This window comes from Macrobrachium rosenbergii, chromosome 44 (genome assembly GCF_040412425.1).
Source record: "Macrobrachium rosenbergii isolate ZJJX-2024 chromosome 44, ASM4041242v1, whole genome shotgun sequence".
Lineage (NCBI taxonomy): Eukaryota > Metazoa > Arthropoda > Malacostraca > Decapoda > Palaemonidae > Macrobrachium > Macrobrachium rosenbergii.
In genome coordinates, this window is record NC_089784.1 from 5838221 (window position 1) to 5865498 (window position 27278).

The following is a 27278-nucleotide window of genomic DNA, read 5'->3' on the forward strand; positions in this document are numbered from 1 at the left end:
ATATTCAGAAACCGGCACCATTAGCCATAGCTCGTTCACACTTCTTTGAGAGTGACGACACTTGAATAAGCAGACTAACGTTCGAACTACGTAACTGCCAAATTCACCAAAATAAGTATGTATCTCAAACACGACCTCCATTGCCAAGTAAACGTTTCCCTGGGTTTATGATTAAACGTTTTGATTACAAAGAATTCCACTACTTTTCAAGGAGATAGATCTCTTTTAATTTGCGCTGAATATGAACTGCTTATAGGTGTTTGCTCAATCAGACATAAGAATTAGGTAAAACAGCATTGATTCATGTGATTTACGCAGTAACAAACATGAAGTCTATTAACATCATTGCATCAGTAGAACATTTTAAAGGCATTTGAAGCAAACAAAATGAGAACATTACTAGGCCTATATCTATGTAGTTATACATTTGTGAAGATTGTTACCTATTAAATGCAAGTTATAATAATAAGTGTACCTTACGTTACCTTAGCTGTTATATATCTTACGTTACCTTAGTTACAAAGATATTAAAATGAAAAGCACCGACATGAATGTGAATGACATATCATTAACGTTTAGACATTTTAGTTTACTTAAACGTCCCAAGCCACCACTAGGCAGGAGTCCTTATTTCAAGTACATTTCGTTATACCAGGATATCAAAAGCTTCCTAGAAAGCAATAAGACCAAACACACGTCCAAGAGTCTAAATTCAGGCGATGCTTCTCATGTGAGCAAAAGACTTCGGAAAAGGGGATGACATCAATGCAGGGTACTGCCCTGACACCCTCAAGCTTCACCCCAGCCAAAATGCCAGATTGGACTGTTGTCACATTCCCCTTACATTGACGAGTTAGCACAGGCAGCGCCCCCACAAAGGCAAGGCTTTGAAGGACGTACCAATGGTATTAAGGTAACCTTAGATACCAAAAAAGTAGCATTCAGATACCCTCCTTGGAGGACTACCACCTGACCTTTACATTAAATTAAAAAAGTCTGTGCATAGTAAAGTTGTTTCCCGCATTTTCTGTAAATCAAAAGGTATAAAAATATTTAATATGTGCCCTTTATTTATTGTTCATCTATGTGCAAATGGCCATCTTCAGTCTCTGCTCTCCATTGATATACAATTCTAAACCAAAATGATTGTTGGTTACATTTTACGTTCCTTCAAATAGGCGACATACATTTTGTCCTAACTGACACTGACACACCAAGCTATTGCATGAAGTACAGCCCGCAGAATTTAAGACCAAATTCACAGGCAACTTAGGATTCTATTAACAAAAGTAACCTGCTAGGAATGAAACTAACTGACACCCCAAGCAGGGGTTCAGGCGCAGGCTCGCCCTCTATCACAGGTGCCAGTCAACCTCCCACGGCTAGTAAATGCCCACCCCGGCTGGTCAACCCCCCATCCACCCTAATGATCAACTCACTCATTTCCCATCATCGTGAGCTGCCACAGATACATTAGATATAATCTCTTGGAATGTTTTTGGCCTCAAGCGGAACACCCCTCCCCTAAACATGTTCTGCAAAAACTTCAAAGGCATCATTGCATTGCAAGAAACGCTCCTATGGCCTCATGACCTTGCCATCTGCAATGCAGTACATGAAGACTTCAGAGCTTTTTCGACCTCATCGATGCAAGTTACAGATCACATCGTAGCCGGTCGCCCGAAAGGGGGCCTTTCTTTCCTGCGGCACAAATCGTTAGGCAATATGGTGAATGTGTTGACCTTCAGGAGTGATAGATTGCTTGGGCTTCAAGTGACAGTAGGGGACTCTAAGATCCTAATAATTAATGTTTATATGCCCTGGGAAAATAACAATAATTTTGATCAATACTGTGAGTTACACAGCATTTTTCACGATTCTACTGCTGATCATATTTGTGTAACTGGGGACCTTAATTCTCTCTCCACAAAACAATTTTATAACGAACTTTCTCGCTTCTGTCAAAATCACGCTCTCCAAATTAGCGATGTAATGCTCCTCCCTCCCTCCTCCTATACCTATGTACAAAATAGAAAGGACACAATTACAACCCCCTGGCTGGACCACTGCATCACGTCTCTGCAACTTCATGATTCTGTTGTGACCTGCAACATTCGCTACGATCTTGCAACGGGCTATGATCACATTCCCTTACAGATGTCATTCAGTACCCCATCCCTCCCTACCGTGAACCCCGTAACTGCTGTTAACTGGGATTTAAAAAACCAAAAGAAAACCAGGTCCTGTAGGGAAACCACGGAAACCAGGCTGCAGTCAATAGTTCAACCGGCAGACGCCTTACTGTGCACTAACCCAAAATGTAGAAATGACCATTACAAGAGAGATCTGAAAGAATTCTATTCGAATATAATTTCCGCTATTTGCCTCCAGCAGGGATACCTTTAGATCTCGTCAAGGCAACTCTCCATGGATGGAATGACTTGGTTAAAGTTTTATATACACATTCGCGAGAAATGTTTCTACTGTGGAGGCAAAATGGTAGCACAAGGGAAGGACACTTTGCACTGCTAATGAGGCAGGCGAGAGTGCATTCAAACTTGCCCTCAAGCACTGCAGAGTGAATGAAAAACAATTAAGAGCTGATGCAATGTCCAGAAAATTAGAATCTGGCGAATACCCTCGTCTTTGGAAAGACATTCAATCCCTGAATCCCAAAACTAAAAAGCTATCACAGAGAGTAGGAGACGCCTTCGGCGACGAGGCTATCGCAAGAATGTGGGGCGATCACTCCAGCGCTATCCTGAATTGCAAAAACGACCAAGACTCCCGAAGGAGTGTAGATAACCTCCTTACTGATAACATTGTTTCATTTCGGGGATCGTATAACGCCAAGTACCGCCATAAACAACCTACCTAATAATAAATCGCCCGGCTACGATGGTCTGCCTGCTGAAACTTTCAGATTCTGCCATCCGATAATTTACATTTTGCTAGCTGCTCTATTCAGTGCGTGCATAATTCACCAATTTCTCCCAGACTCCCTACTCTTTGTTCACTTAATACCATTAATAAAAAAAACAAGTTAAAGGATGCAGATGACCCTAGCAATTATCGCCCGACTGCAATTACTACAATTGCGCCGAAGATACTTGAGTCCATTCTTAGACTTCTCCCCTTTCTACACACTACTGACAACCAGTTCGGCTTTAAAGCAAACCACTCAACCGACACCTGCATCTATATCCTGAAAGAACTGCTGAACTATTACATATCATCAGCCTCTCCTTTTTTCCTATGTTTTGTAGATGTGATAAAAGCATTTGACAGAGTAAATTGCCTGAAACTCTTCCTGAAGCTGCACAAACGAGGCACACCTCTATATCTAATTGGCGTTTTAAGTTGTTGGTTCTCCACACAGCAATTCTGTGTCAAATGGGGTAACGTATTGTCGCACACCTTTGGGTCCTTAAACGGGCTCCGGCAAGGGAGCATTCTCTCTCCATACCTGTTTAACACGTACACAGATGCCCTGAATGTCAAACTGAACCTCCCAATATGATGCACTATCAAATAAAAAAATATAAACAACCTCTGTTACGCCGACGATATGGTTCTGATTTCCCCATCAGTGCAAGGTCTCCAACGACTCACCGACACCTGCCGCCAATATGCAGAGGAATTTGATATCCTATACAACGAAACCAAGGCCCAGAGTATGTCGCTGCTCCCGAGATCGCTTAAGCATATTGCAGAACCGCAAATTTTCCTCGGAAATCATCGTCTGGAATTCGTGCATGAATTTCCTTACTTGGGCCACATTATCACGGACGACCTAAAAGATACGGCAGACATAGAACAGAGGCGTCGTAAACTATGTGCAACTGGCAACATGATTGCAAAGAAGTTTGCCTTCTGCCACCGAAACATGAAACTGCTGCTCTTCCGCTCGTACTGCTACAGTATATATGGGTGTTCCCTTTGGACGAACTATACCCGAGAGACCATGAGACGTATCACTGTTGTTCACAATGACATTCTAAGACGCCTCACAAACACTCCTCGGTATCACTCTGCCACGCAGATGTTCATAGAAAACCGCCTGGATAATTTGAAAATCATTGTGAGGCGAACAATGTCCAGTCTGGTCACCCGACTGAGAAACAGCAGCAATTCTCTCACACAAAGCATCCTAAGCAGTCAGGCATGAAGATCTGAATTGTGGGAAAGACGGGATAATGAGGCGTCTGTTCCTTAAATGACTTATTCCCTATTTTTGCAATTGTGAAGTATCATCTCCAGAATCTGTCATTATTATTATTATTATTATTATTATTATTATTATTATTATTATTATTATTATTATTATTATTATTATTATTATTATTATTATTATTATCTTTCTACATTTCTTGTTCTTACTGATATTCTCCCTTTTTTATTACTGCTGTGAATATCATTGTAGAGTTTTGCAATTTCCAATTCTCATATTTAGCTTTCTGGACCTGACTTACTGTAACCACCTAATGTCCCTAGCTGGAAATTAATTGTCTGCAATCTGTATTTTTAATTGTTTTAATTTTTAATATTTTTTTTACTATTTTTCTCCATATAATTACTGTCATTACTATTATTATGAATTCTATTTTTCTACTTCTTCAGCAACTGTGTGGATACTGCAGATTATTATTTTAAATTATCATGTTACCGTATGTATCTAGAATATGTGTATTGTATTTGTATATTCCATGCATATGGCCCTGAGCTGCAATAAAGAATATTATTATTATTATTATTATTATTATTATTATTATTATTATTATTATTATTATTATTATTATTATTATTATTATTATTATCCAAGTTAATTTGATGCCAAGGCAAGCAATGATAATACAACACGGCCTAAAATATCTCCCAAATGAAATTGCTTTAAACAACACCTGCATGAAGTATGAAAGGTTTCCAAACAAAAAATGAAAAATTAAGAACTACCAAAGAAAAGGCACAGTAGATCAAAAGCTCTTCAAGGCTTCATTTCACTCAGCAAGGAAAACTACTGCTGTGTACCATGGACCAGTTTTGTAAAAGAAGGTCCCTCTCAAGCAATAAGCATGCAAGCAGCCTCATAGAAAAACAAGACAGTGAAGGCGAATATCAGTAATTCACTGAAAAAAGACAAGAGCTTACCAGCCATAGCTTGTATCGACCAGTTCGAAGAATGATCCTGCAACAACTCAGACAGGCGATTTAATACACAACACTTGGGAAAGATTGGACTGCAAAATATTAAAGCTGTCCTACTAAAACCTCGTTCACCATAAGGACCTCCATGAATATTGAAACAGCTGCTGCTTCCCACAATAATCAATTATATTTCTCTCAGAAAGCAGACAGGACGCTTCTCCTATCAGATGTGAAGAGCAACATAAGAAGTTATCAGCAGCATACCAATAATCAATGCCTACTAAACAGATGACTCAAACAGGAGTTTCAGTTCTCGTTAACTTCCCCTTTGCATGAAACTGGATGCTTTTGGACAGTTCCTCTAACCCAGAACAGACCTAATATCAATCACCAGAGTACAGTAATATAGGAATCAGGGAGGTAGAAATGTCTTAGAAACCAAATGAAAATGCAGGCTGCAATGAATAGAATATTCAGGGCTCAGACAGTAAACACCAAAAAAATATATTAACTGCCAACACGAACTGGATTCGAAGGTAGGCCTTTGGAGGAATCCAGAGTATGAATGAACTTGACCTCAGCTGTGAAGCAGCTAGCATCAGAGGTCAATCTTTACTACTGCTGACTGAATAAAGAACTCTGCCCCATCCCTCACAAGAAAATCGAGAGCACAACATGGCAGTGGCCATTGCAATCTTAAAGTTGGCCAACCAGTACATAGGCCTAAAATCTTCATGTATGCCCCATTGCTATGAACATTCTATGTGAACTTGCAGACTTATGAGTAAGCTCCACAAAACTTGAAAACAACAAACCCATCAAGGAACATGCGTGTGCAGGGTACAAATCATAGAAGCATATCGTCCTATTTAATTTACTGTAATGACGACCCAAGACTGAAATTGACACATGATTGCACAAAACTTTTCTCTAACTAAAATTCTTCTTCTTTCCTTGCTGTCTCTTCAGTAGTAAGCCAGGATTGACCGTGTCATCTCTTCCATGTGCTAATTCCCAACTAGATGCCTTGTCGTCAGATAATTAAAATTAATCCCTATCTTTTTCTGACACATTAAACTCTGGCTAGAATTCACTGTTAAAAATCCCCTCTCTCTCTGACTGGATGGGCGTCAGAATGTGCAACAGATTTATTAACCTAACCAAACACCCTTTACTCTAATCCATGAACGAGTTGAACATCCAAAAAGGAATGAAGCAGTCAGCTACGAAAAAAAATCAAGTCATTCACAAACCAAGCACAATAACAACAACAAAATACATTCAGCCACCGAGTGCAGTATCAAGCACCAAAAGAAACTTTTGCAAAGAAGTATAAATAGCCTAGTTTTCAACCTTGATTGCGACGTAGACAAACACAAGGAAAATTGACAGAACTGTTGTGCTTTGATTTATTGAAAGATGAAAGCATCTCTTGATATGTATAGCAAGCAAAATAAAGTACAGCTGGATAAAATAGGAACTATGGAACTTAAAAGAAATAAGGGGGGACATAGATGGTACGAGGAAAATTACCGAGAGCTACTGTTGCTTATACTGTATTACAATTTATGAGAGCATATTGGAAGCAAGATCTTCCGTCTGAAGAAAATGGAATTTCGTGCAATGAATGCTTCCCTTATTGTAAAGAGGAAACAGGCCACAAGAAGCAAAAATTATGCCAACCGGAAACCAAACAGAGAGAGAGAGAGAGAGAGAGAGAGAGAGAGAGAGAGAGAGAGAGAGAGAGAGAGAGAGAGAGAGACATTACACTCTTTTTGTAATTATTTCAGGTCAACATTCTTTCGTTAAATTAAAGCTTTGGAGAGAGAGAGAGAGAGAGAGAGAGAGAGAGAGAGAGAGAGAGAGAGAGAGAGAGAGAGAGAGAGAGAGAGAGAGAGATATGAATACCTATTTTAGAAAGCTATAAATCAAACAAATAAAAAATGGTGACAAAAATGAACCAGTGTCTAATTCCTAATTAGAGCAAATACAAGTTCTTGGCAACTGTATTTACTCGTGAACATGAATAACACCTTAATAACTGCATTGCAAGCAAGTTCATCCTTGCCTATGAAGAGGAGATAATAGCGGAATAACCTCTTAAACAAGGAAAGCATACAAGATCTGAAAAACAAACAGGAAACAGAATTTCCACACGGCAAAGGCTGTAACAATGGACTGACCTATCATCTGAATCACAACTTGCACTCAGCATCTAGAGCTCTCAAGTCTAACATGTGCCTTACTATAACGCGAGTGGCCCAGCTTACAAGGGAACAGCTAATGACAGTAACACCCAAATAAACACTTCAAAAAGGGCAGTCATCACCGATATCTTATTGGCAGTAAAAAAGGATACGATACTAGAGTCAGTAATGACAAACTGAGAGCTTCAAAAGAAATGAGAGAAAATACACAAACAGGATTTATATCCAAGTAGATTTGGAGGAGCCGTGTACACAGAAAAAGTAAAAATTATATTTAGAAGATGATTAAGCTTATTTTTGGCAGATTTTGGCCACTTTTAAACTGTCTTTAACAACGCAGGGATTTCCAGATTGTTTACCCAGAACAAAAGATCCATAATGGATCTACAAAAGAGCATGTATAAAATATATCTTTTATAACAGGGAGAAAGCTTTCCAGCAGGCAATACAAATCTCTCATCCGAGGGAAAGTAAATCCAGACAAGATCTACGGTTATAAATACAAAATAAATCCGTCAGAAAACCAAGAAAGAAACCAAAAACAGGCTTACTAAATCCCTCAGAGATAAGTAAAACCAGGACAAAAATATAAGTGCAAAGCACTGAATAAATCCTTCACACTGGAGGGAAAGAATTCAGAATGGATTTAGGTATGCAAGCGCAAAACATCTTTTACTGACCTGAAGGATATAAAGTATAAAATTCACAACTCATAGACAATGGAAATCACTTTGAAAACACACTGATGATCTCGTGTGAGTTGTGGAATAGAGGACACACTAAACACTTCAAAAAGGTGACTGGATTTAAAAATGCACAGTAAGAAAGCAAGAAATCTTTACATCCTTTGTTGGAGGAAGTGTGAAGTCTGTGATGATAATGTTGTAAGCTGTGAAATTAATATTCCTGAAGACTGGAACCGGATGCATTGCTCTATATGCTTTGGATTCTAAAAGGAGATAGAGCTAGATAGAGCTACTAACGGTAGAAGTGAACAGCAAAATTGCTGAACAAGAACTTCCAGAAAAGTGCAATGCCACAAGATAAAGAGTAAGTACTTAACACTACAATCTTTAAAACGTTTATTTTACCCTCAGTTCTGGTAATTAAGACCAACCAAAACTACCACAAAATGCAACACACAAAAGGTTTCCTAATACGAGAAGCAAGTTGAGCATCACCACACAAAACTTTCCTGCAGGGGAGGTATAGTATAGTGCCACAATAATTGCTTTAGCGTCCCAGCAAACCTGTATCAACTTTCCCCGACTTAAACCAGATGCAATTCAGGGTCTACACTATACCAGTGATAGGGGGCAACAAGATTAATTAACTCCTCTTACAAATCGACATGAACAGTTGACGTACTATAATTTAAATTAAAGCACAGCTTTGCTTACAGGATTCTATAGCACACTTTATCTGTCAACAGAACTAAACAACAACCCAATTTCAACTCAGTATTAAAGAGTATCGGGCTTTTCACTGAAATTTCCTTCTGTCTGTCTCTCAGTCTTAAACTGGGAGTAGCAAAATCTGCATAGAAAGGAAAGCCTTACAAGTCCAAACTCCAAAGAGAGTTTCACTTAATGTAGATATTGCCATACTGCAATTCACAACAGCTAACTGTCAATACAATGAGGCAGGGGAACATTGAAGAAACATGGCGAAGGCATAGAAATCAGACCACAACGCTTGGCTGAAATCAGAACTTCCCTGACAGACATTTCCTTGAACATTTTTATAAAGACGAACAACCCAGTTTTTGAAAAGTCCATCCGTGCACATCACTGCCTTAAAAGCTTTCATCTCCCGTCTTCGGAAATATCTCAATACACACCAGTGACAATGGTATATATAAACTACTCTGCACATGAATTTTTTGACGAAGGTTTCTTTTCAAAACAAACTTACCCACTTCCAAATAGTGAAAGGTAACAACTTAGGTACTGGAACCACACGAATCTGCTCTCAGAATTAATATGGCCATTTGCTCCATCTTTTGAAACAGATTAGCAGGAAGTGACGATACATGCACAGACATTTTAAGAAAATGAAAAGGTTGCTGCACCACTTCTGAGCGAAATGATGCAACAGTTTGCATGTTACACTCTTCTTTGGTCAATTACACAATGAGAGACAACGCATGCTAAAAGCTTGGACATGTATAAGATGATACTGGTACCCTGTCTAGAAATTTTTTGATAGCCTAAATATAAGAAATTATTCCCAAAACTCTTCCTAGTCCTTAATGGGACAATGGTACAATCATAAACTAAAAGGGGCCCTAGAATTAATGACGTTTACATTCACATTCTTTGTGCTTTTCAGAGCTCCTACAGATGCAATGGTATAAACAGACCAAGTCAATTACCCAATTCTCATCACAAATCAATACAGCAAACCCAAATTCTCCTGTCTAATTAAGCACAGTAAAACATTCATCTTCAGATCAAATTAACAAAGATATATCTCACAAAAATACAGAAATATTTCCTTGTAATCAATTCATTTAGTTATAAACACAAAGATGGTTACCAGACGAGGTTATATTTGAAATACATTTCATATTTTGGCGAGTTTTGCGTCTTGACAGTAGAACGCATTCAGTTATCCAAGTATACTTATTCTCAAAGCTATGCAGATGATCTATGGCTGATTACTCAGCTTGCTGAAGATTCATTTCCATAAAAACTGGACTTTACATCTTGTTCATGCACTCACTATGAGAATTAGATTATATAGCAAAATTCATTACCTCTAACAAATATCTGATAAAAAGGAAGCTTTTCACTTGCATGGTAAAGTTACTCAATTTACTAAACAGGACTTATGTTTCAAAACAATACTTTTCAGGTACAGGACACTTTTACATCAGTCAGAATGAAAGTATGGAACCAACATGAACGACAAAAGTTCTTCAAAGGGACCATGAAACAGTATTGGCAAAGATGGTCTTAGATTACTGAAAGAGTTTTAAAAAATCTAAATACATTTGTTTTCTCATCAGTCATCATTTAAAAGCACCTTACCCTAAGATAACTAGGCAAAACTTGAAAATTTATAGGTGGGCAAATTACAACTGTGACTCAAGATTTTTCTCAGGTCTTCCTGTGTCCATGATTATCTTTGGTTCCGTGACAAACACCTTTGAGAATTTCAAATCAAAGCTAAAGACACCCTACCAATAAGATAGAAAATGTCAACATCACAGCCTTAAGCTACATCTATCTCTTTTATGAAGCTGATTTTAGACACCTGTTCCAGTAAGTATTAACCGTCTGGAATATGTCCAAGTGACAAAATGTTTCCAGTAGCCGGACAACTGTCAAATACAATACATAACATTTCCATTTAGAGAAGATTGACACAAACCACAATTATCATGAGTGTTTTTATGGGCTGTTTGACTCCTATAAGGCCTCTGGTAGTGGGGCACAAACTAGGAACGCTCAGTTGGCACCAGCGCAATCTTACAAGATCAGCCCCGTTGGGTGTGGGCACAAGCCCTTTATTTATTTGACATTTCCAGTTCTGGAAGGGAACTTCGACTTTAGAATCAATATTAACAGCATTGTCAGCATTACAATGTGGACTTCCTTTAGTCATAAGCATGGGACCACGTTTAACCCTGTAGCAAGATTCTGTTGAATTATTCTTGTTCAGAGTCTGATAAAACAACTCACAAAATATTCCTGAAAGGTTTTTTTATGTATTCATCTTTCTGACCCTGTGATGTATGTCACCAAATGGTATATAAACTTTCTTTTACCTTAAGCTTCCCTAAAAGAAACCCATATCTCAGTGCTTTTGATAAAATGCTTTATGCTCCAGTACGCTACTCCTTCAGCTAAACGCTGTTATTATGTCAAACTTCAGGTTTTGACATTATAAATAAAATGTGTTTCTAACAATCTTGCGCCCTAAAATTTCCTTGCAATGCCTCTCTGCTCCCACAATTCATTATCATTCATTATCATCATTATTACTAGCCATCATTATAAATATCATAGACCTCCCTGAGCCAGAAATTTCCCCTCCCAAATGTAGTATAGGCCTAATCTATCATCCTTTTCCAAGATATCCTGGGTCTCCCTACAGTCCTTTTTAGTCCTGCTATTTTTATGCCTATTACTTTTCTGACATGAAATCTCTTGTGTTCTCATCACATGTCCAAACCATCACTATCTATGAGATATCAATATGTTTCATAGCCGCTGGACGAAAATTATCTCCAGAATTTCCTAAATTATCTCCAGCAAACTCTGGTTATAAATCTTGATATTCTATAGTTGCACCTCAAAATCTTCTTCGTTTTGTTTGTTATTTTCAAGGTATCCCCGTGTTCTCCGTTATTACTGTCGTAACATATTTTAAATAAAGATTATATATAAAAACTCTTATTAGACACTGTCTAAGAATTTGCTATTGTGGTTTGATAAACTCACGCCTCAGGGTACATAAAATGGCTACAACTTAGAATCTTATATCTGACTGTCCAATAATTTAAAGTAGTTCATTAACCTTCAGTTACTGTATCTATAGGGCCCATAAAAACTGAATACCTGAGATTGTTTAACAAATACTTGCTACAAACTTGGAATATGAACACTATACTGAAATATCTTCCCAATCTGTACCTAATGCATCACTACTGGTTCATTTAGTGTCCACAAATTCAAGTAAAACTAAATAAAATATTTGCCGATTACATGCCTAAACTCACTGTATTAATGTAAAGCAATATGCTAAGCTTTTCTCACTAATTCTTAAATGCAAAAACAAGAATTCTCGCTCTGGAGTTAAATATGGAAGTCCATGCTTACGTCACATGACAGAGCACCACAGCTAACTCAAGACTTAAGTCTTACAAAATGTTCCCTTTAACAATAACCAAATTACAGCCAAGAAACCTTTTAAAATGTACAATAATGTATAAAAATCACTTGGGAGACGTACTATATTGCAGCACTGGCCAAATTCATTGACTGTAAAGGCTTTTAAACTCTGTCATTTCATAAAACAAGTCCATTGAAGATCTTAGTCTTCTCAACATAAACTTCTCCTCTACTAAGCAATAAATATAATACAACTGAAATAATTACATATAAGAATCTTTGCAAACAAAATTCATACGCTAAAAATAATGCAATAAAGTCTACAAACTTTTAACTTACAAGTTAAGGCCAAGTCCACATTACGTTTTTCTGTAAGAAACAGACCATAAAGTTGAAAAGCAAAACTGATAAAAATGCCACAGATATCAGCAGATCCTACAATCTAAATACAAAGTGTCTTGCTACAAAATGTGAAGCTTTCTGCGAAAAATAATAGCTAAAAATGGCCGATTTTGAGGAGGCTATCAAGAGCAACATATCTTTAAACATAAAAATTCCTTATACCAACTTTTGTGTTTCAAGGACACAAAAAAATCTAGGCCTGAAGATTTGGCCACTGCTGCACTGAAGTACCATAGTAAACTTAATAAAGTGTATTAACAGGCAGAACACATACTGATACCCCTCAAAAACTAGAAATATTTTTCTTATTATTTCAAAATAAGTACGAGAACTTTAATAACAAAAAACATTTTTTTTCTGGTTTTAAAGTAGTCTTACTTGAAACTGATTAATAATGGCACGACGACATTCTCTACTGGCTATCCAACTTTTTCAAACCTTTCTTTATTCCAGTTCAGTCTGGTTTTAGAATCAATCCATTTGAGGAATGTCTTTGAAAGTTTAGATTATTTCAATCAACAGTCTGGTTGAGGACCATTATAATAAGAATGACAAACAAAATATCAGACACTGAAATTTCAAACTGACATCCTTCTATAGATGCATCCAGCTAGCTTAGATGACTCTTTCTTTGGATTTTCAAACATTGAAACAAGCACTCCAAAAGAAAAAGAAAAACCATTGCTCCATTTAACAAAAAAGTAAACCTTTAAGAGTTAAAATATGTTCTGCCTGTTAAAATTTAGTAATAAAAAACATAGAAAGTTAAAGGACATTAAATGCACAGGATGCCAGCGAACTCTAAATGGCAAAGAAAAAAAAATCTAGTGCCCATAACAGAACTATACCATAAGCAATTCCCAATTCTTTGCACTTAATGGACCTAATGGTAATTTTGCCCATTTATCTGATATCTAACATTGCACCTTCAAACTGGAAAATGAATGAGAGATTGCCTTACAAAAAATGCTGACCCTAAGTAAGCCTGAAAATCTCTGCATAAGGTATGACCTTGATACATTATGAATGTCTTTACAGGGGAATGCTATCTGGAAATAATATAACATCATATTTAATATGAAATAAATTAAACCTTTATAACTGAAATGGAATGTAAATAGTAGCTACAAAAGGGCCAGCTGAAATCTGATTAATAATAAAAAACCAAAAAGTGCTTTAAATTAGAAATGCGCGCAGGAACAGCACTCGTCTGGCTATAAATATGTGCAATCTGTTTGGATGTCTTTTACTATCAGCATGTAAAAAAAAAAAAAAAAAGACAAACTCACTGAATACGTAAAAAAAAACTATGATTTTACCATGCCTTCATTTCATACATCATGAGACACGCTTAAATGTAGTGTGGTTTTGACTGCTTTACTTCTCGCCTGATTGTCTGAATGTTGCATCTTTTTGCAAAGACTTTCCTGTTTCTTCTCTAAGATTTAGGTTAAGATGCTCAAATAAGACATTTAAGAAAGAAAGCTCAACAGAAATTACGAATGTTTCTTTAAAGCTAACTTGAAACTTATAGACCAGCTAACTTCTTTTTTTTTTCTTTTTGAATAATTCTAACATAAAGTCTGCAATAATAATAATAATAATAATAATAATAATAATAATAATAATAATAATAATAATAATAATAATAATAATAATAAATGCTGTTTCAACGGCATTTAGCTTGTAGAGAGTCCTGTCTATTTCTCGTCGAATTTTGAAGTTATCAACCAAGATAAGGTCCAATTTTTCCTGATATTCCTTGATGAACACAAAGAAAAATTAAGCTTTATTTTGTCTGATAAGGAGTAATTCCCCTAGAATTCCCTCAGCCTTGGTCGACTTCAAACCAGGATATATATATATATATATATATATATATATATATATATATATATATATATATATATATATATATATATATATATATATATATGTAAGGCAATATGAAAAGAGCAAATCTGGAAGCCCTCTACAGCCCATCATCAGCCAGATACCAACACCGATGCATAACTTCGCTAAAAGACTCAGTAATCTCCTCACCCCTTATATTTCCAACACAGAAATCCTACAGGAACTCTGAGGCTCCCATAAACAGAATATATACGAGTAGGTGCGAGGATACCCCGACGCTGAACGTCCCAAGGAGCCCCTGAACGCACTTCTTGAAACATGTACCAAGAAGACCCCTCCTTGATCACACACAGATGCCATCTATACTGCCATATAGACGGTGTAACGATGGGATCCTCATCGGGGGAGCTATTTGCTCACTTTTACGTGGACATCGCCGAGAAGGGGGGTTTCAGTAAGATCCCCTGCCCCCTTCAATACCACCGTTACATCGACGACACATTTGTCAGAGTCAGCAAAGAGGAGGACCTAGAAACCCTGAGAAGATTTTTCGAAGGGTGTCCTCCCTTCCCTGGATGTGCGCGAGCAACAGACCCAGACAGTGAATGCCACTGTGGTTTACAGAAAGCCAATGAACCCGGGCCTCTGCCTCAGTGAACCAAGCGAGTAGCCGGACAGGTACAAGAAATCTGTGGTGGATACTTTTTCGGCCGTCTGGCACTCCCGCACTGTTGCACTTAGAGGGACGCCACCAAGGAGATCGAGTCGGCACGGCCACTCATAAAAAACGGGCACTCGTAAAAACACGGGCACTCATAAAAAACGGGAAATCATAAAAAAAGGGGGCACTCATAGAAAACGGATCGCGCAGCTGACAAGGATCACGATAAACAAGTGTCGCAGGAATGAAAACCCCACCAATGAAGACGACGAAAAGGTGCAGTAAAAACAGTTTCTTTCCGGAACCACATGCACCGAAAGTACCTGGAGGATTAAAAGGTCAAAAGAAAGATAAAAGAAAATGTTACTCCTATAATAGTAAGCGAAAGAGTCCAGGTAATAATTTCTTGTAAAAATATGAGGACAAGTCTCCTCATCTTGAAGAATGGCCTGGTGCCCTTATAGACAGAATTGAAAGAAAGTAGCGTCATCTACAAGAAGACGCCATACTGAATAATTACAACCATGAGAGAGAGAGAGAGAGAGAGAGAGAGAGAGAGAGAGAGAGAGAGAGAGAGAGAGAGAGAAGCGTTCTACCGGGACACTCTCGGTGGTCCCGGTACCATCCCACAACCTGAACAGGCCTCCATTCCGGGTACAACAACAGGCAGAGAGAGAGAGAGAGAGAGAGAGAGAGAGAGAGAGAGAGAGAGAGAGAGAGAGAGAGAGAGAGAGAGAGAGAGAGAGAGAAACAGCAGGCAATAACATGGCAAGAAACACAGGAAATCTGCCGCAATGGAGCAGAGAACCATCACATCGGTAATATCACGGCGGAAACAGGCCAATAAAAATTCGACCTGCCAAGACATGAATCCAGCGCTCTTGCTACAGGTACTTGCCCGCGTTTGTGTTTCATTCACTCTCTCTCTCTCTCTCTCTCTGTCGATGACTTTCTATAAGCTAAATGCCGTTGAGAGAACAACAACAAAAACAACAACAATAATAATAATAATAATAATAATAATAATAATAATAATAATAATAATAATAATAATAATAATAATAATAATAATAATAATAATAATAAAGACTGATTTCTATAAGTTAAACGCCGTTGGGACAACAATTTTTTAAATAATAATAATAATAATAATAATAATAATAATAATAATAATAATAATAATAATAATAATAATAATAATAATAATAATAATAATAGTGACTGATGACTAATGTTGCTTATCCAGCCAAGGTCTAACTTGTGACTATAAAAACTTGCTAGAGTAACTGAATGATTTACTTAAAACTATTCTTCCCAGCTGATCTATGTAGGCAAAACCTCTTATAGAATCACGATTACATTTTGCTAACGAAGTGCTAAAAATAATAATCAGCTTTACATGGTCAAGTGAATGTTTAATAAACCCTGAACAACGTTAATGCAACACCAGAATTTGAAGGTGAATGCAAGATGATTTTATATATGAAAATTTGGCTCTAAAGCCAAGCACTCTGCCGCTTTCAGCCATTCGGCGCTGAAGACAGTGAAAGAGGGAGTTAGAGTGGTTTGACAGCAAAATGGAAGAAAGCAAGCTGGATTGGAATTAAAATAAAAGGGTAAAATATGGGTACAGCAGCTGGTCGGGTCAAAGGGAGGCTGCAGGTACCCTTTAGTAATGCCTACAGTGCACCACATGATTGATTTAAAGGCGAACCACATTAATATACCCAATCAAATAAAATGCGCGTCATTTCTACACGTCAAGATAGCCTGTTTATACAAGCGTACATTATCCAGCCCATGGGAGATACCTGTAGTTATAGATACATAAATCATGCAAAAATGAACATGACCCTTGTAATCCATTTAACGATTAAGCTCGCTGGCATCTGTACAACTTACAGTGATTACAATTGCTTCACAAATAATTTCAATTTAAAGTTCAACAACTATAAGATTCTTGAAAACCCTTAAATTCATCACAAAATGAAAAAGTTATAAAATTCTTAAAAATTACATTAGTTTTGCAAAACTCCTAATATGCAGTATTACATTGATACTGGCATTCAATAGTATAATACACGTATATATACAACATTTCGAGCACATCGTCATTGCGCTTACATCATGCATTACTTTACGACACTTTCTTTTTCTTTTAAATTACAGATAATACCAACTTCTAATTTCTATCAGTTTCCATTCTTTCCAAAGAATACAGTACGTACTTTCATTCAAAGTCTCTTCCTCATTATTTTGTTATGCAAAAAATACCCCCAAACATTAAATATTAAGAAAAGTGTGGTTCTAGGGTCCTTAACCTATTTTGGATATAAACTGATGCCTTTTACGAGATGAGATCTCACAGCAGGAGCAGAATGCTCTGCACAAAGTAGCAATTGAAAGTTCCTATCTGAAGTGACATTGCCACAATAAGTATTGTATATAGATAAGAAACTATTAAAGAAAAACTAAATGCCTCGACTTAACTGACTTCTGAGCTCATCAGCTACATTATTCTGAATATGTTTTTGCTATGCTATAATTTTGGATGTGATATATTTTAAAATGAATCTCTTAAACTGAATTTTTAGGTTAGGAACTATATGGAGATGCTGTTTGCTGTAAGATATCTAGACAATATTCAAGTGGAGGCTGTAATATTGGGTCTTGGCTACTTAATAAACTTTAGTACTTATCAGAAATCCAGACTCCTAAAGCGTATCTTAACTTGAGGAGCTACTGTACACTTGGGAAAACCATTCTCAGATTCCCAGAATGTGGTCCCTTAACTAGCGAAAGTCCCATATTCCAGGTTACTAAGTCTTGAGCACAAGATTGCACTGATAATCATTACAGAAATGATAAGGTTTCATGCCCTGCAGATGGACAAATGAAGAAAAAAATTAGAAAAATCAATGAATGAATGAACCTATCAATCAATATCCAGCACAACTAAAGGTCAGGCAATATACCCATGCAATCATTACACAGCATAAAAATGTTTGTTTCCCCCAGGTGCCTTGCACGTAGGTGCACAGGTACCTTTGAAAAATCATCTAAAAACTAACAAATCTCGGTACATACCACTCGTACAAATACAGCCAACAGTATAGACTACACAGGTGTTAAAGTCAATAAAAATACTGAAAAGAAGCCAGTTCTTCTAAAAAAAAAAAAAAACTTTGCACAAATGGAAGGTCGATGCCAGATTGGACCAAGCCTGAAGTCTGCTGGCAGATGAAAATGGCCTAATGCCAGAATGGGCTATTGTTCGTTGTGCAGTTTTCTGTCCGACGATTCTTCATTGTTCTGAGAAAATATTCGACTTCATACAATAACCTGAAAAGTGAGAAAATCAAAGTTTTAGCAATGCCATTAAGAACATTTGAAAATAATTCAGACGGGAAAAAATTCTGGTGCATTTACTAACCATTCTCTCAGACTATAAAAAATTTGTTCAGATTCAAACAGGTACAAGAAATATATTGTAAATTTATATTTTCAGTAATATCTGAACCACCCTTCATGAAAAACATTAGCATTTGATAATAACTCTTTTAAATTCTACACACAACAAATTATTCAAACTTAAACATGCAAACGTAATATATTGTAAATTTTATATTTTCAATAACATCTGAATAACCCTTAATATATAACTACATATTTCTTCTACATAGAGTAATTTATATAAAATTCTCCACCTAGCCATTTTATTTCTTCAACACCACCTTGTTCCAAATTTCAAATTTTTGCTCTCATTTAAAAAGGAATTTTTCAGGTGAGCTCTATGAAAGAGTCCAGGTGTCTCATGTCACCTGTTCATTGCTAGAATTTTACATAACCTACAGCACAAGACTGTGGATCAGTATCTCTGGCTGTTTGATGGAGGCTGATACTCTTCATAAGTTTAAGAGAAACTGAGGTGCTGCTTTGAAATGGACTGCACCATTGCCTTTAGGTTTTGTTCACTTTTTTTTATCAACTTTTTATGAGTGTAGGTCGTCTCACGTTCGTCTGTTTATCTCAGTCTCTTTAGTTTTACCCGTATTACTCTTTGGTGCCACTGTAATTGTAAAACTTACTAAGTCAGTCAAACTGATATTGAGACAAAAAAATATGTGCTTAAAAACCGTAAAAAAATAGTCCACAAAAAATATACCATGGAATAAACATGCTTAAGATATAATTAGCAGCAATGTACAGCATAAACTAAATGATTATGAGAAATAATATGAGGTTTGGGAACAAGCAGAAATAGTACAATAGGGGCCCAGTGTAGCTTTTGTTTATAGTAGGACTAAGCCGCGAACACATTGCTCACCATAAGATATTCTTGTTTTAATTCATTATAAATTGCTTGGCAGGTTTCTGGTAGTATGTCTACGGGGGTACATAAACTTGGCTGCTCCTGGAAGAGAGTTGTAGACCTGCAAGAGAAAGTAAACACATGAATGATTGTGAATAACTGTTCCGGTATAAATGAAAAAGCGTACTTACAAAAAACGAAAAATATTCAAAAAGTAATATATGATACAGCAAATAGCCCAAAAAATAGTAAGGAGTGCTTATATCTTAAAGTGATTATGAAACCAATAAAAAAGTAGCTTTATAAAGCAAATTATCACAAGAAGTTTTCATAGCCATGACAAGGGGACGTAGCTCCACTTATAGCATGACCAAGTGAACTGCACACTCCTCACCTTCAGAATATCATCAGCCTCACAGAGTCATCACTTTCCACCAAGGATTACTCAGAAGTGGCGGTTTCCTGAAAGATCGCCTGTTTTCCATCTTCCATGCGTTTGATTTTACCTGGGAGCTTCCACTATTGCTCTCAGAGCCTGTCCTAACCCTCCGTACTATCTGAAGCCTTAGCTTGTTGATGTGTCACGCTGTCAGTAGTGTTTTAGATTCTGGTGCTTCTCGTGTCAAGAGAGACAGTACAGCTGCTTCAGTTTCACTGATGTCTTTCTTCCCTGAAGTTTCTTCATATATTGATTTGTTTATCTTGAATTTTGTTATTCCATTTGTATTTTCATATATTCCTCTTTTCTAGTAGCTGATTTTCTCTCCTTTATCTTGCAGTTCTGGTCTGTGGTAACATTCTCTGCTAGAACAATAAGGGCCTATTAATCTTGATCCAAACAAAAGTCTCGTCATTGGTGTTTTATCTTAAAAAATGCAATTGTTATATTTTTCTCTATATTAGCACAAGTTAAAACCGTAAGACGTCTCAGCAGTATCTACTAATACATCAAGGGTAATACTGTAATTCATCCCCTACACTGTTCACCACACAGCAGACTGAATACAAGGTATCTTCTGTGGCGAACTGTAGACGGCACTAAAAGTTCTTGGCTGTGAATCTTTGACTCAGGCTACGTTACTTTCAGTCTTTCTGGTTTCGTCTTACTCTTTAGTCTCTTCCCATTAAGCTCTGATACTGTTTAAACTTCACATTCCACCAATCATTGTCTCCTGTTCGTGGGAGAATGCTTAGTGCCAGTCTTGCGAGAGTAGTTATGTGACTCAGCTGTCTTGGTAAACTACTCTGATAACAGCAATACCAACAGGGACAGATTAGTATACAGTAGAAAGTGGATTTAGTGCTCGGAACACCTGCGTGATCGGCCTAAGAATTCAGACTGCCTAGCAGTCAACAGAGCCAGCTGGCCATCTTTAGATTATCTTATAACACTTAATCCAGCAGGATCAGTATGTACCATCTTACAGTTAAATTCTCTCGATTATTCCTCATGCTTTCAATGATGACTTGATCTTAATGTAACAGGATCAAAGAACAGGAAGAGAACATGCCAAGATAAATGTTCTATTGGGTGTTCAAGTTTAAAAATACCTCTAGGTACTCAAACCTATACAGTGCTCCCAAAGTTTTCCACAGAAGGCATGTCCATCAGGTACCTGTTTGTATTCCCATTGTATCAAGAGGAAGTTCTTGTTCTGCATTTGCTTTCATTATCGAAGACATCTGCCAAGAAATGAGCCACAGAGCAGTAATAGCTTTACTGAATCTTCAAACCTTCTTCCATCAATAGATGCTAACAACTCAAAGTTCCTCTCCTTACTCATTTCATGGGCAAGACTCAACTTATCCACAGGAATGTTCAGAGCCGTTCCATCAACTTATCCACAGGAATGTTCAGAGCTGTTCCATCAACTTATCCACAGGAATTTTCAGAGCTGTTCCATCAACTTATCAACAGGAATGTTCAGAGCTGTTCCATCAACTTATCCACAGGAATGTTCAGAGCTGTTCCATCAACTTATCCACAGGAATGTTCAGAGCTGTTCCATCAACTTATCAGCAGGAATGTTCAGAGCTGTTCCATCAACTTATCCACAGGAATGTTCAGAGCTGTTCCATCAACTTATCCACAGGAATGTTCAGAACTGTTCCACCAGAAGCAACAATATCTAATTTACTTGAAGCTCATAGGGGCCATCATCACAGGACATCCCATCTACGGGGAACAAAATAGTTCAGGATGAACTACCACAGGTAGGTGGCAGGTTCTCATCTCTTTTTGGGGATATTTTTAGACAAGTAACCCCCAAGTAAGCAATTCATTGTTTCCTTTAAACGGGACAGTTTCTTTCAGATGCTCTCTTTTCGTAAGATCGACCACACCTGTCAAAGTCAGGTACAGATTGCATAAGGCTTCAGTCATTGTGAAAAGCCATTCAGTTTATACCACCAAAATTTTACGGCTTTCAAGAAATCGATTCTGCCATAATGTTTCTCATTCTTCGCATTATTTTTGAAAATCTGAAACAAGAAAACAAATAAAATATTGATATGCAGAGTCCTACAATTATTCTGTGAAAAACTGTGCTAATATTGGAGTGAAATTTATAACTGGAGTAAACTTGTGGTAATTTAAAAAAATTGTCAGAAGGCAAAATGACTCTGAACTTTCTCAGTAATTAGTTTCTTCTCTACAAAGAAGGTATTACTCGTAGTATATGCTGGCAAACCTTGTCATTTAACCAATTATCAGTCATTACTAATATAACTACAATAAATCTAAACAAATAATTTTTAATAAAAAACAAAAACTAATGAAATGAAAAACTGTGAATATCCAGTTCCTGAAACTATTTTTGATTTCAGAACTTTCTCAATAATCAGATAATTCTTCCTTCAGTAAGAACAAAACGATGAATTTCTTCTCTAGAAAGCATTTATTAATCGCGTGGGTAAAAGTAATGGCCTTATATCTCATATATACACGTTAGCATTCATACCTCAGGCACCAGAACATAATAAACAAAAAGGTTTAGAATCAGAAAGCGATTTTGATAAAAAACCTCGCGGAGAAATCGCAAACTACTCACATTTGCAAAATTGCACTACAAAACTCCCAGTGTATATAGACGGTCCTGCATACAATAAAAATAACTAAAAAAATACACTTACTCTGTGTAGGGGCTTTCCAGTAGAGCGAGACTTCAACATGAAGTCTGTACTTTGGCAACAGTGCATAGCTGGGACCAGTAGCCTACACAATGAACCTGTTTGCCACCTCTACCCTTGATTGGTAAACATGTCTTCTTTATTGCCTAAACAAAAATAAGCTGCATTTTGTGTAACTGTTCGACAGACCAACCTGAAATACAAGTAAAGGTTTATGAGGGCACACTGCAGTTACAGATATTACAAAAGACATAGTTTTCCATGATTATAAGGTACTGTATTACAAATTACCTAAATATGGTTAACACAGTCTATTTCAGCACTACAGACTTAGCAAAATATAAGCAAAATATGATATGTATATTGCATGGATGCAAGATAAATACACGGCATGGACAAAGAAGCATTTATTTTAGTCCTGAGTCCATGGTTCCTCTCATAGAGCAATAGCTTATGCTAATCAAACAACTCTAGGATGGCTGAACTGCTATATTGTCAAGAGAAATTCTTGGATGGATGGATATAAGTCCATACATCAGCATCAAGTAGGGAACTCAGAGCCATATCTCTAGACAATTAAAAAAATAATCTAATACCACATTTCCTATGGGGGATCTCCATGGCTGGAGAGCGTAATAAGAAGGGTTGTGGAACAGCTAGTCAGAAAAGCGGCAGAAATGGAAACAGCAGGGCAAAGACCTGTAGGAAGGCCCAACAAATCAGATTACATATGACTAAGTAGACCTGATAGGAATTCAGACAAACTGCTCACAAGGCACAAGACAGCAGAAACCTCATTTCATGCTTAACCTCACAAAAGATGAAACATGAAGACTTTCTGTGAAGGAGCTCCCTACTATACCCTTCCAACGTGACCTGCATTTATATATTTCCATGCGGTGACAAGACGATCAGAATTATCATCTCTTAACTGTGACGACACTCGAAATAGGTGTCAGTTGTTTACTTGACTGCATTTAGCTGCCATGTCACTAACTGGTACATAAAATAACCCTAAAATAAGTAACAGACGTGTCCATATTTGACAAGCAAACCTTCAGTACGCTAAAATGTCCATCTGTTTCAACATAACAACAAAACCATGAATAAAGAAAGATCAAGCACAGCACAAACAGATAAAAACACAACGTAAATGTAAGAGAAATGTAAGAGAAATGTCAAAATAATTCCAAGAAACGAGCCTGGCACTTTAAGGCATTACAAACTCCACAACTTTGAAGTATCTGTCTCAGTGACACTGATAAGAGTAGAAAACAGATACAACATTAGCACGCTAGTGAAAAAAATAGCTACTTGGTACATAGGCATTCATGGTAATATATACTACATATACAATACCAATGAACCAGAATACATTAATTTGTTATATACACATTCTTGATATTTATGTAATTCTTGAGAAGGTTCAGTGTCCAGTTACCCACACAAGTCTAAGTTGGACCTGGTATGGCAAACAAAAAGATCCTGTGTATAATGTACATAAAAGGGGAGAACATCAATGATATCCTATAAATATTTCTTGGTTAGCAAAAGAAAATCATTGGGCGCTAAATCACACGTACAGGAACTACATGACTTATTCAAATGTGATTGTATACATTACCTGTTTGTCACTGAAGCATACTGAAACCGGATCATAGTTGAAAAGGTTGTCGAATGGAGAGACTGGGCTCATTACTTGGCCTCTGGCAAACATTCGACCAAGTTTCACAGCGATCTATGGCCAGATCTGTAAGAGTTAAGAATAGTTCAGTTATCTGATATAACCATTTTTGGGGGTAAAAATCTGCAGCAGTCCATTAATTTTGACACCAATAACCAGTCATTTCCTCGAAGCAATAATAACTACCCAAAACATCATAACTGACCCTTGATGTTTTGCAATTAGAGCCTCAAAAGTTCAACCGAACATGCAATGCATTACTAATCTAAAACAATTCACCTTGTATTTTGATAATTTAATTACATTTTTATCTATGTATCTATTAATTTATTAATTTATCTGTTTTATTTACTAATAGCTGATCTATTCTTTCTGTATTTCATATTATCTTCTGTCAAATGAACACTATATTCTTTGGAAGCTGGAATTTTAAATCAATGGCTCCTGTAGGCTTGTTCCACGTGTTTTGTTAAAAAGAATGGCAGCATCAGTGGAATTGATTTTGTACAAGGTCTTTTCATTTCTTCTCAAAATTCTCTTTTCTTCAGGGCTGATATCTGCTAAGAGCGGGCCGGGGTACATAATCTGGATAAGGAGAAAGGCAGTGATTCTGGAAAATTTTAGTCACATTTTATTCTGGAAGTTAAACATGGCGTGTTATACCCTTAGAGTTTTAGGAAGTCGGCATCGTTCTCGACTAGAGAATCTTTGTAGCGGCGTCCCTGATTGGTGGTGAGTCTTCGTAGAGGGTTTCTAAGGGCACCAGCGTTTCTGACCGTATTGTCTGTCTATTGTCAAGGCGGGGTAAGTTCGTTCTGGTTGGAATGGGCTCATCAGTCGGTATACATAGGGTCCCAGGTGGTACGTGGGAGGGGAGCTGATTTTTGATTGGCTGTTAGGGGACTACATAAATCGGCCAGCTCTTAGCAGAATTCAGCCATTAAGAAAGAGAATAGTGAGAAGAATTACAAAGACCTTGTATAAAATCAGTTCCACTGATGCTGGCATTCTTTTTAACAGAACATGCTCAAATGGAGGTCAACTCCCTTCATATAATAATAATAATAATAATAATAATAATAATAATAATAATAATAATAATAATAATAATGCCACTTCTCTTACTCAACCTGAGACTAGAGTCAAAACCTCCTCCTCTCATTTTGTTTTGCTATGCTAAACATCCTACTGGCAAAGAAATGTGAATAGTTTCATTGTTGCTAATCCAGACTTCAGACTTCGAGGTTAACATACAGAGATCATGGCTATGCATTTGATATATCACTCAACATTAGTATTAGACACTTGAATCTGATATTCCAGAATGACACTGATGTTCAACACAAAGGGCAAAATGTCATTTTGAAACAAACTGCTCAGCAGTGAGGATAGGTAGTTCATGCGTAAACCCTTCACATTTACTTACATTCAGTTCTCTTTTAGAAGCTATGAGCAAAAAATTTCCATAATCATAGACCCTCTGCTCTTGAAATTTCCTCAAACGTTTTATTTCTTACTTAGGCTATTACTGCTCACTCTTGGCTGGGGAAAATCTAGTCCAAATTAAAGAAAAGTGTCACATAGTTCTCATGAAACAATCAGAGCCGTTTGAAGGTTCAGTGACTATGAATATTGAAGGGGGTGGAGGGACAGGGTTCTTCCCAAGCCTAGGAAAGGTTTGGTAGGGGAAGATGCATAGGATGGGTTAGGTTAGGATTTATGGGCCAGTGTACAGTTCAAGTGGAAGCACAGCCTGACAAACTCTGGGGAAGAACCGGGTGCTCTGTTCAAGTCTAGAAAAATAAATTTTCATTCGTGAGATGGGAATTGAGTTACATCTTCCTTTAGAACAGGCCTAGCCAAAATATTAGGCTAGACCCTTGTTCATCTCACCCTGGATAAATTGCCTGTTCTACAGTGGCTGTACTGTAGTCTTCCTATCTACATACGACTGGTATATTAAGTATATGTTTAGAATTTTATGATAGAGCATAAGTTATTTTGTGCCTTCGCATGTACTAAGCCTGCCCAAAAGGCTCCTCCACTATACTTTGCCCTGAACCAGAAATACTGCATTCCTTGACCAAACAGGTGCCGTTTTCGCCAACCTGTCAAAAATGACCTACTGATGTAACCCTGGAAATATTATTTAATATAATCAAAACCACGACAGACTAGGCTGGCCTATTGGTGGCGGCCTACGGCACACTCTTCAATGGTGTCAGTACCAATAAAAGCGTAAGCTTCACTCATTTCAGTAACTAATCCAGTATTAATTCAATAATAGAGGCCACTTAGGATACGCTATCTTACCATGCAATTAGTTCTCATCGACACAAATAACGAGAACCGTGGACGACAATAACGGATTGACAGGTCACAGGGAGGGTTACACCACCGGGCAGACGACGTGAAGCAGTTGCCGATTCTCTTCAAAAGTTTATATATTTGTTTTACTAAACGCTGACATGAGAGCCCGCACGCGCGTGAGTGCGCACTGAGGAGAGGCTATAGAATAACGTTCCAGGCCAATGTAATTTCATGTTTCTCTTGCTGAATGTTTTCCAAACATAACCCACAACAAATCTCCATCCTTTACTTAAAAGGACGTTGGCACGCTGCTATGATGCAGGGAAACGCTACTACGTTTTAGTTATGATTCTTACAGTGTCAGAGAAAAATGTAAAATTATTTTGCCTCTAAATACGGTACTAGTGTTTTTATAGTATTTCGTTACAGCAAATATAGATAAAAAATCATATCGATGTGATAGATAAACACAGTAAAAAGTTGAATGATTTCGTGATCTCGTATATCCCAAGAAGCAATACAACTTATTAGACACCACTGGCTTCTCTTGGAACTGAAAGCAAATTTATATATATATATATATATATATATATATATATATATATATATATATATATATATATATATATATATATATATATATTATATGTAAATGTGTGTGACGTGTCTTTATAAATAAATTATTGCATAACCATAAGATGAGCGTTTCCACTTGAGCATTAAAATCAATATACTT

At 37.0% G+C, this 27278-nt stretch overlaps 1 long non-coding RNA gene across 1 annotated transcript; it reads right to left on the reverse strand.

The window, feature by feature from the left end:
- Positions 1-19383: 19383 nt before the first annotated feature.
- LOC136829126 (uncharacterized) lies at positions 19384-26832 on the reverse strand. Its single transcript, XR_010850302.1, has 5 exons — positions 26546-26832; positions 24173-24298; positions 22552-22741; positions 19814-21900; positions 19384-19540 (listed from the first exon to the last, which is right to left on the reverse strand). It is a non-coding gene; the product is annotated as an uncharacterized lncRNA (long non-coding RNA).
- Positions 26833-27278: the final 446 nt, after the last annotated feature.